Source organism: Arachis hypogaea, chromosome 6 (assembly GCF_003086295.3).
Source record: "Arachis hypogaea cultivar Tifrunner chromosome 6, arahy.Tifrunner.gnm2.J5K5, whole genome shotgun sequence".
Lineage (NCBI taxonomy): Eukaryota > Viridiplantae > Streptophyta > Magnoliopsida > Fabales > Fabaceae > Arachis > Arachis hypogaea.
Genome location: NC_092041.1, coordinates 37,913,611 through 37,924,214, shown reverse-complemented (window position 1 = coordinate 37,924,214; position 10,604 = coordinate 37,913,611). Strand labels below are relative to the sequence as shown.

Here is a 10,604-nt window from a genome sequence, read left to right as displayed (position 1 = left end):
CATTCAGTTCCTGTCTTAATCACCTAGCACTTGTCCTGAAAAGATGCCAAGAGACTAACCTGGTTTTAAACTGGGAGAAATGTCACTTTATGGTGACTGAAGGAATTGTCCTTGGGCACAAAATTTCAAGCAGGGGAATAGAGGTGGATAAGGCAAAGGTAGAGGTAATTGAAAAATTACCACCACCTGCCAATGTTAAGGCAATCAGAAGCTTTCTGGGGCATGCAGGATTCTACAGAAGGTTTATAAAGGATTTTTCAAAAATTGCAAAACCTTTGAGTAACCTGCTAGCTGCTGACACACCATTTGTGTTTGACACACAGTGTCTGCAGGCGTTTGAGACCCTGAAAGCTAAGCTGGTCACAACACCAGTCATCTCTGCACCAGATTGGACATTGCCATTTGAACTAATGTGTGATGCCAGTGACCATGCCATTGGTGCAGTGTTGGGACAGAGGCATAACAAGCTTCTGCACGTCATTTACTATGCCAGCCGTGTTCTAAATGACGCACAGAAGAACTACACAACCACAGAAAAAGAGTTACTTGCAGTGGTCTATGCCATTGACAAGTTTAGATCCTATCTAGTGGGGTCCAAAGTGGTTGTGTATACTGACCATGCTGCTCTTAAATACTTACTCACAAAGCAGGATTCAAAACCCAGGCTTATCAGATGGGTGTTGCTTCTGCAAGAGTTTGATATAGAAATAAGAGACAGAAAAGGGACAGAGAACCAAGTAGCTGACCATCTGTCCCGGATAGAACCAGTAGCTGGGGCGTCCCTCCCTTCTACTGAGATCTCTGAGACTTTCCCAGATGAGCAACTCTTTGCCATTCAGGAAGCTCCATGGTTTGCAGATATTGCAAATTATAAAGCTGTGAGGTTCATACCCAAGGAGTACAGCAGCGTGTAAAGAAAGAAATTAATTTCAGATGCCAAGTACTACCTCTGGGATGAACCATATCTCTTTAAGAGATGTGCTGACGGAGTGATCCGCAGATGTGTACCCAGAGAAGAAGCACAAAGGATCCTATGGCATTGCCATGGATCACAATATGGAGGACATTTTGGAAGTGAGCGAACAGCCACTAAAGTCCTCCAATGTGGCTTCTACTGGCCTACTCTCTATAAAGATTCCCGAGAGTTTGTGCGTAACTGTGACAGTTGCCAAAGAGCTGGTAACTTGCCTCACAGATATGCCATGCCTCAATAAGGGATATTAGAGATAGAGTTGTTTGATGTATGTGGCATTGACTTCATGGGGCCATTCCCACCATCATACTCAAACACTTATATTCTGGTGGCAGTGGACTATGTATCTAAGTGGGTAGAAACAATTGCTACACCCACTAATGATACCAAGACCGTGCTAAAATTCCTCCAGAAACACATCTTCAGCAGGTTTGGTGTTCCCAGAGTACTAATCAGTGACGGGGGCACCCATTTCTGCAATAGACAGCTATACTCTGCTATGGTTAGATATGGAATTAGCCACAAAGTGGCAACTCCGTATCATCCACAGACAAATGGGCAAGCTGAGGTCTCTAACAGAGAGCTAAAAAGAATCCTGGAACGGACTGTGATAGCCCGAAGAAAGGATTGGGCAAAGAGCTTGGATGATGCTCTGTGGGCATACAGAACAGCATTCAAGACTCCTATAGGAACCTCTCCATACCAACTGGTGTATGGGAAGGCTTGTCACCTGCCCGTGGAACCGGAACACAAAGCCTACTGGGCAACCAGATTCCTAAACATGGATGCACAGTTAGCTGGTGAAAAAAGATTACTCCAGCTAAATGAGCTAGAGGAGTTCAGACTCAATGCCTTTGAAAATGCAAAAATTTATAAGGAAAAGGCAAAGAAATGGCATGACAAGAAGTTGTCAACCAGAGTCTTTGAGCCAGGACAAAAAGTTCTGCTCTTCAACTCTAGGCTCAGACTGTTTCCAGGAAAACTCAAATCCCGGTGGAGGGGTCCGTATGTGATTACAGGAGTTTCACCATATGGATATGTTGAGCTTCAGGATGTTGATTCTGACAAAAAGTTCATTGTTAATGGACAGAGAATCAAGCACTATCTTGAAGGAAATTTTGAGCAAGAATGCTCAAAACTGAGACTTGAGTAATTCTCAGTGAAGGTCCAGCTAAAGACAGCAAAGAAGCGCTTGTTGGGAGGCAACCCAGTCATTAGGAAGTTGTATGAATTGTTCTTACAGAGGCAAGTATCAAAAATGAAGGAATTCACAGAGTTACAGAAGGATTCAGCTCAAAAAGCAGAGAAAAAGAGCTTACTGGCGAAAAAACGCCAGTAAGGGGCACTTTGGGCGTTAAACGCCAGAATGGGTACCATTCTGGGCGTTTAACGCCAGGAATGGTGCCATTTTGGGCGTTAAACGCCAGAATGGGCACCATTCTGGGCGTTTAACGCCAGGTGTGCAGCATCCTGGGCGTTCAGAAAAACGCCCAGTGAGGAAGGAATTCTGGCGTTTAACGCCAGCCATGGCACCTGGCTGGGCGTTAAACGCCCAAAAGGGGCACCAAATGGGCGTTAAACGCCAGAATGGGTGCCATTCTGGGCGTTTAACGCCAGAAAGGTGGGGGGACCACAATTTTGTTTTCAAATCAAATTTTTTCAAACTTTCCTTTTCTCACCCATATTTTTCTACAAAAATACATTTCAATCTCTCATCATTCACTTTTAAATTTTCAAAATCATTCTTCAAATCATTCAAATCATTCCCAAATTTTGTTCAAAAAACTCACCTTTCTCTCAATTTCTTTCCATATCTTCTCAAATCTCTTTTCAAATTTCTTTTTTTTCGAAAACTCCCCTCCCCACCTTATAAATACACGTTTGGCTCCCTCTTCCCACCACACCATTCGAATTTCCTCTTCCTCTCTCTCTCTTCTCTTCTTTCTTTTCTTTTGCTTGAGGACAAGCAAACCTCTAAGTTTGGTGTGCTTTTCCGCGATCACTAAGCCTAGATTCATCAAGATCATGGCTCCTAAGGGAAAACAAACCAATTTAAGAGGAAAGAAAGAGAATAATCCAAAGAATCTTTGGAATCAAGAGAAGTTCTTAACCAAAGAACATGAAGACCATTATCACAAAATAATGGGTCTGAGGTCAGTGATCCCGGAAGTTAAATTTGATCTGAAAGAAGATGAATATCCGGGGATCCAAGAGCAAATTCGAAACAGAGGATGGGAAGTTCTAACCAATCCTGAAATAAAGGTTGGAAGGAACATGGTTCAGGAATTCTACTCAAATCTGTGGCTAACAGATAAGCAGAGAATGACTGGAACTGCTTACCATACCTACAGAACCATGGTCAGAGGGAAAGTTATGTACTTCCATCTGGACAAAATAAGAGAAATCTTCAAACTACCTCAACTGCAAGATGATCCTGATTCCTTCAATAGGAGGATGGTGAGAGCAGATAAAGGGTTGGATCAAGTTCTAGAGGACATATGCCTCCCTGGAACTAAGTGGATAACCAATTCAAAGGGTGTCCCAAACCAACTCAAGAGGGGAGACCTCAAACCAATTGCAAGAGGTTAGCTAGACTTTATTGGGCATTCCATATTGCCCACTAGCAACCGTTCTGAGGTCACCATCAAGAGAGCAGTGATGATTCATTGCATTATGCTTGGAAAAGAAGTGGAGGTTCATCATGTGATTGCTTGTGAGATCTACACAATTGCAAATAAGAATTCCACTGAAGCCAAATTGGCTTACCCAAGCTTGATCTCCTTGCTCTGTAAAGAGGCTGGGGTGAAGATGGGAGTAGATGAGTTCATACCCATTGAACACCCAATCACTAAGAAGTCAATGGAAGGACAAATGCAAGACAACTCTATCAAGAGGAGGGCGCAGGAATTCCTCCCTGAATTCCCAAGAATTGACTACTGGACCAGCCTAGAAGCATCTATCACCAAGTTGCAAGAGACTATGGAGCAACTGAAGGAAGAACAGCAGAATCAGAACTGCATGCTCTGCAAATTGCTGAAGGAACAAGAGAAGCAGGGGCGTGAAATCCAAGAGTTGAAACGCCAAAAGCTCTCATTTCAAGTTGAGGGAGCATCCACTTCTCAAAATCAAGGTTGTTGAGTCCTAACTCTGTGAAAACCTCTATCATTAGGAGCCTATGTTTTTGCGTTTTTTTTCTTTTATTTTGTTTTCTATTTTTATTTTTTAGTCTCATCTTATATCTATTTTTGAGTCTTGTTCTTAATTCATAATTAATAAAATTGAAATTTTATGCCTTAAAGCTATGAATGTCCTATGAATCCATCACCTCTCTTAAATGAAAAATGCTTTAATCACAAAAGAACAAGAAGTACAGGATTTCAAAATTTATCCTTGAAACTAGTTGAATTAGTTTGATGTGGTGACAATAATTTTTGTTTTCTGAATGAATGCTTGAACAGTGCATATGTCTCTTGAACTTGTTGTTTTGAGAATGTTAGAAATTGTTGGCTCTTGAAAGAATGAGGAAAAAGAGAACTGTTATTGAGGATCTGAAAAATCATCTAATTGATTCTTGAAGCAAGAAAAAGCAGTGGATACAAAAAAAATTCGAAAAAAAAAGAGAAAGAAGGAAATAAAGTTGTGATCCAAGGCAAAAAGAGTGTGCTTAAGAACCCTGGACACCTCTAATTGGGGACTCTAGCAAAGCTGAGTCACAATCTGAAAAGGTTCACCCAATTATGTGTCTGTGGCATGTATGTATCCGGTGGTAATACTGGAAAACAGAGTGCTTTGGGCCACAGCCAAGACTCATACACTGGCTATGTTCAAGAATCATTGTACTTAACTAGGAGAATCAATAACACTATCTGAGTTCTGAATTCTTATAGATGCCAATCATTCTGAACTTCAAGGGATAGAGTGAGATGCCAAAACTGTTCGGAGGCAAAAAGCTACTAGTCCCGCTCATCTAATTGGAGCTATGTTTCCTTGATATTTTGGAATCTATAGTATATTCTCTTCTTTTTATCCTATTTTGATTTTCAGTTGCTTGGGGACAAGCAACAATTTAAGATTGGTGTTGTGATGAGCGGATAATTTGCACGCTTTTTGGCATTGTTTTTAGTATGTTTTTAGTATGATTTAGTTAGTTTTTAGTATATTTTTATTAGTTTTTAGTTAAAATTCACTTTTTTGGACTTTACTATGAGTTTGTGTGTTTTTCTGTGATTTCAGGTATTTTCTGGCTGAAATTGAGGGTTCTGAGCAAAAATCTGATTCAGAGACTGAAAAGGACTGCAGATGCTGTTGGATTCTGACCTCCCTGCACTCGAAGTGGATTTTCTGGAGCTACAGACGCCCAATTGGCGCGCTCTCAACGGCGTTGGAAAGTATACATCCTGGGCTTTCCAGCAATATATGATAGTCCATACTTTGCTCAAGATTTGATGGCCCAAACCGGCGTGGCAAATCAGCCTCAGAAATTCCAGCGTTAAACGCCGGAACTGGCATAAAACTTGGAGTTAAACGCCCAAACTGGCATAAAAGCTGGCGTTTAACTCCAAAAAAGGTCTCTACACGAAAATGCTTCAAAGCTCAGCCCAAGCACACACCAAGTGGACCTAGAAGTGGATTTTTACGTCATTTACTCATTTCTGTATACCCTAGGTTACTAGTTTACTATTAATAGGATCTTTTGACATTGTATCAGACCTCATGACACTTTACACGTTTTCTTTGTGTATCTTCCACGGCATGAGTCTCTAAACCCCATGGTTGGGGGTGAGGAGCTCTGCTGTGTCTTGATGGATTAATGCAATTACTACTATTTCTCATTCAATCATGCTTGCTTCCATTCTAAGATAATACTTGTTCTTAATCCGGATGAATGTGATGATCCGTGACAACCATCATCATTCTCAACTATGAACGTGTGCCTGACAACCACCTCCGTTCTACCTTAGATTAAGTAGTTATCTCTTGGATTCTTTAACCGGAATCTTCGTGGTATAAGCTAGAACTGATGGCGGCATTCAAGAGAATCCGGAAGGTCTAAACCATGCTGTGACAGAGCATAGGAACATTTTCACTGAGAGGATGGGAGGTAGCCATTGACAACGGTGAAACCCTACATACAGCTTGCCATGGAAGGAGTCTTGCGTGCTTGAAGAAGGAGACAGTAGGAAAGCAGAGATTCAGAAGACAGAGCATCTCCGAAACCTCAACCTATTCCCCATCACTGCAATTCAAGTACCTGTTTTATGTTCTTTTGCTTTTTACAATCAATCCTGATAATTTCTGATATCCTGACTAAGATTTACAAGATAACCATAGCTTGCTTCAAGCCGACAATCTCCGTGGGATCGACCCTTGCTCACGTAAGGTATTACTTGGACGACCCAGTGCGCTTGCTGGTTAGTTGTGCGGAGTTGCAAAAGTGTGATTGCAATTTCGTGCACCAGTGTGCTGTTTTTCTTTCTGTTTTTCATTCTGTTTTTGCTTTTTTTCATTGATTTTGTGACTTCTCATGATCATCAACCTACAAAAAAAAAACATAAAATAACAAAAGAGAATAGATAAAATATAACATTGGGTTGCCTCCCAACAAGCGCTTCTTTAATGTCAGTAGCTTGACAGAGGGCTCTCATGGAGCCTCACAGATGTTCAGAGCAATGTTGGAACCTCCCAACACCAAACTTAGAATTTGAATGTGGGGGTTCAACACCAAACTTAGAGTTTGGTTGTGGCCTCCCAACACCAAACTTAGAGTTTGACTGTGGGGGCTCTGTTTGGCTCTGTTTTGAGAGAAGCTCTTCATGCTTCCTCTCCATGATGACAGAGGGACATCCTTGAGCCTTAAACACAAGGGATTCTTCATTCACTTGAATGATCAACTCTCCTCTATCAACATCAATCACAGCCCTTGCTGTGGCTAGGAAGGGTCTGCCAAGGATGATGGATTCATCCATGCACTTCCCAGTCTCTAGGACTATGAAATCAGCAGGGATGTAATGGTCCTCAACTTTTACAAGAACATCCTCTACAAGTCCATAGGCTTGTTTTCTTGAATTGTCTGCCATCTCTAGTGAGATTTTTGCAGCTTGCACCTCAAAGATTCCTAACTTCTCCATTACAGAGAGAGGCATGAGGTTTACACTTGACACTAAGTCACACAAGGCCTTCTTGAAGGTCATGGTGCCTATGGTACAAGGTATTGAAAACTTCCCATGATCCTGTCTCTTTTGAGGCAGTTTCTGCCTAGACAAGTCATCCAGTTCTTTGGTGTGCAAAGGGGATTCATCCTCCCAAGTCTCATTTCCAAATAACTTGTCATTTAGCTTCATGATTGCTCCAAGGTATTTAGCAACTTGCTCTTCAGTGACATACTCATCCTCTTCAGAGGAAGAATACTCATCAGAGCTCATGAATGGCAGAAGTAAGTCCAATGGAATCTCTATGGTCTCATTTTGAGCCTCAGATTCCCATGGTTCCTCATTGGGGAACTCATTGGAGGCCAGTGGACGTCCATTGAGGTCTTCCTCAGTGGCGTTCACTGCCTCTCCTTCCTCTCCAAATTCGGCCATGTTGATGGCTTTGCACTCTCCTTTTGGATTTTCTTCTGTATTGCTTGGAAGAGTACTAGGAGGGAGTTCAGTAATTTTCTTACTCAGCTGACCCACTTGTGCCTCCAAATTTCTAATGGAGGACCTTGTTTCAGTCATGAAACTTTGAGTGGTTTTAATTAGATCAGAGACCATGGTTGCTAAGTCAGAGTTACTCTGCTTAGAACTCTCTGTCTGTTGCTGAGAAGATGATGGAAAAGGCTTGCCATTGCTAAACCTGTCTCTTCCACCATTATTAATTTTGAAACCTTGTTGAGGTCTCTGTTGATCCTTCCATGAGAGATTTGGATGATTTCTCATGAAGGATTATAGGTGTTTCCATAGGGTTCTCCCATGTAATTCACCTCTTCCATTGAAGGGTTCTCAGGATCATAAGCTTCTTCTTCAGATGAAGCCTCCTTAGTACTGCTTGGTGAATTTTGCATTCCAGACAGACTTTGAGAAATTATATTGACTTGCTGAGTCAATATCTTGTTCTGAGCCAATATGGCTTTCAGAGTGTCAATCTCAAGAAATCCTTTCTTCTGAGTAGTCCCATTGTTCACAGGATTCCTTTCAGAAGTGTACATGAATTGGTTATTTGCAACCATTTTAATGAGCTCTTGAGCTTCTGTAGGCGTCTTCTTCAGATGAAGAGATCCTCCAGCAGAGCTATCCAAAGACATTTTGGACAGTTCAGAGAGACCATCAAAGAAAATACCTATGATGCTCCATTCAGAAAGCATATCAGAAGGACACTTTCTGATTAATTGTTTGTATCTTTCCCAAGCTTCATAGAGGGATTCTCCTTCCTTCTGTCTGAAGGTTTGGACTTCCACTCTAAGCTTACTTAATTTTTGAGGTGGAAAGAACTTTGCCAAGAAGGCATTGACTAGCTTTTCCCAAGAGTCCAGGCTTTCTTTAGGTTGAGAGTCCAACCATGTCCTTGCTCTGTCTCTTACAGCAAAAGGGAATAGCATCAGTCTGTAGACCTCAGGGTCAACCCCATTAGTCTTGACAGTGTCACAGATTTGCAAGAACTCAGCTAAAAACTGATGAGGATCTTCCAATGGAAGTCCATGGAACTTGCAATTCTGTTGCATTAGAGAAACTAATTGAGGCTTAAGCTCAAAGTTGTTTGCTCCAATGGTAGGGATAGAGATGCTTCTCCCATAAAAGTTGGGAGTAGGTGCAGTAAAGTCACCCAGCACCTTCCTTGCATTGTTGGCATTGTTGTTGTTTTCGGCTGCCATGGGTTCTTCTTCTTTGAAGATTTCTATTAGGTCCTCTACAGAGAGTTGTGCTTTGGCTTCTCTTAGCTTTCTCTTCAAGGTCCTTTCAGGTTCAAGATCAGCCTCAACAAGAATGCTTTTGTCTTTGCTCCTGCTCATAAGAAAGATAAGGGAACAAAAAAAATGTGGAATCCTCTATGTCACAGTATAGAGATTCCTTGAGGTGTCAGAGGAAAAGAAAAATAGAAGACAGAAGTAGAAAATTCGAACTTATCAAAGGAGATGGAGTTCGAATTTTGCATTAAGGAATAGTGTTAGTCCATAAATAGAAGGATGTGAGAAGAAGGGAAGTAATTTTCGAAAATTAAGTAAAAGATTTTGAAAACATTTTTGAAAAATACTAATTGATTTTTGAAAATGAAAGTGGAAAAGAAATCAAGTGATTTTTGAAAAAGATTTTGAAATTAGAAATCAAAAAGATTTGATTGAAAACTATTTTGAAAAAGATGTGGTTAAGAAGATATGATTAGTTTTAAAAAGGTGTGATTGAGAAGATATGATTTGAAAAACATTTTAAAAAGATTTGATTTTGAAAATTAAAAACTTGGCTAACAAGAAAAGATATGATTCAAATATTAAACCTTTCTCAACAGAAAAGGCAACATACTTGAGATGTTGAATCAAATCATTAATTGATAGCAAGTATCTTTGAAAAGGGAAAGAAAGTTATTTTGAAAAAGATTTGATCGAAAAAAATTTGATTTAAAAAAGATTTGATTTTGAAAAACTTTGAAAACTTGAAAAAAAAATTGATTTGAAAACAAAATCTTCCCTCTTGTGCCATCCTGGCGTTAAACGCCCAGAATAGTGCACATTCTGGCGTTTAACGCCCAAAACTATACCCTTTTGGGCGTTAAACGCCCAACCAGGTACCCTGGCTGGCGTTTAAACGCCAGTCTGTCCTTCTTCACTGGGCGTTTTGAACGCCCAGCTTTTTCTGTGTAATTCCTCTGCTGTATGTTCTGAATCTTCAATTCTCTGTATTATTGACTTGAGAAGACACAAATTAAAAATATTTTTGGATTTTTAATAATAAGGAAAAATCAAAATGCAACAAGAATCAAATATCAATGCATGTAGGACACCAAACTTAGCAGTTTGTACACTACTGACACTAATGGGAATGCATATGAGACACATAAACACTCAAGTCAAGAGAATTCAAAGATTAGAGTAAGAAATCATCAAGAATTATTTGAAGATCCTTAAGACACATGAATGAATGCATGCAATTGACACCAAACTTAACATGAGACTAGTGTCTCAACAAGAAACATAGAATATTTTTTTGTTTTTATGATTTTGTAAATTTTTTTGTGCTTTTTCGAAAATTAAGTGGAAAAAGAAAATGAAGGTATCAAAATTCTTAATGAGAAGTCCAGGAATCATGCAATGTTTAGTCTAAGACTCCGGTCCAGGAATTAGACATGGCTTCACAGCCAGCCAAGCTTTCAAAGAAAGCTTCGGTCCAAAACACTAGACATGGCCAAAGGCCAGCCAAGCCTTAGCAGATCACTGCTCAAAAAGCAATATTGATAGAAATCAACAAGCTCTTGTGATGATAAGTTGAAACCTCGGTCCAATGGAATTAGACATGGCTTCACAGCCAGCCAGATTTCAAAAAATCATCATGAAACTCTAGAATTCATCTTTAAGAACTCCGAAAAAAAATACCTAATCTAAGCAACAAGATGAACCGTCAGTTGTCCATACTCGAACAATCCCCGGCAACGGTGCCAA

The 10,604-nt window shown here is 40.3% G+C and overlaps 1 non-coding gene across 1 annotated transcript; it reads left to right on the top strand.

Annotated features, from left to right (window-relative positions):
* Nucleotides 1-8,312: 8,312 nt before the first annotated feature.
* LOC112699825 (small nucleolar RNA R71) lies at nucleotides 8,313-8,420 on the top strand. The gene has a single exon (XR_003152762.1). It is a non-coding gene; the product is annotated as a small nucleolar RNA R71 (small nucleolar RNA).
* Nucleotides 8,421-10,604: the final 2,184 nt, after the last annotated feature.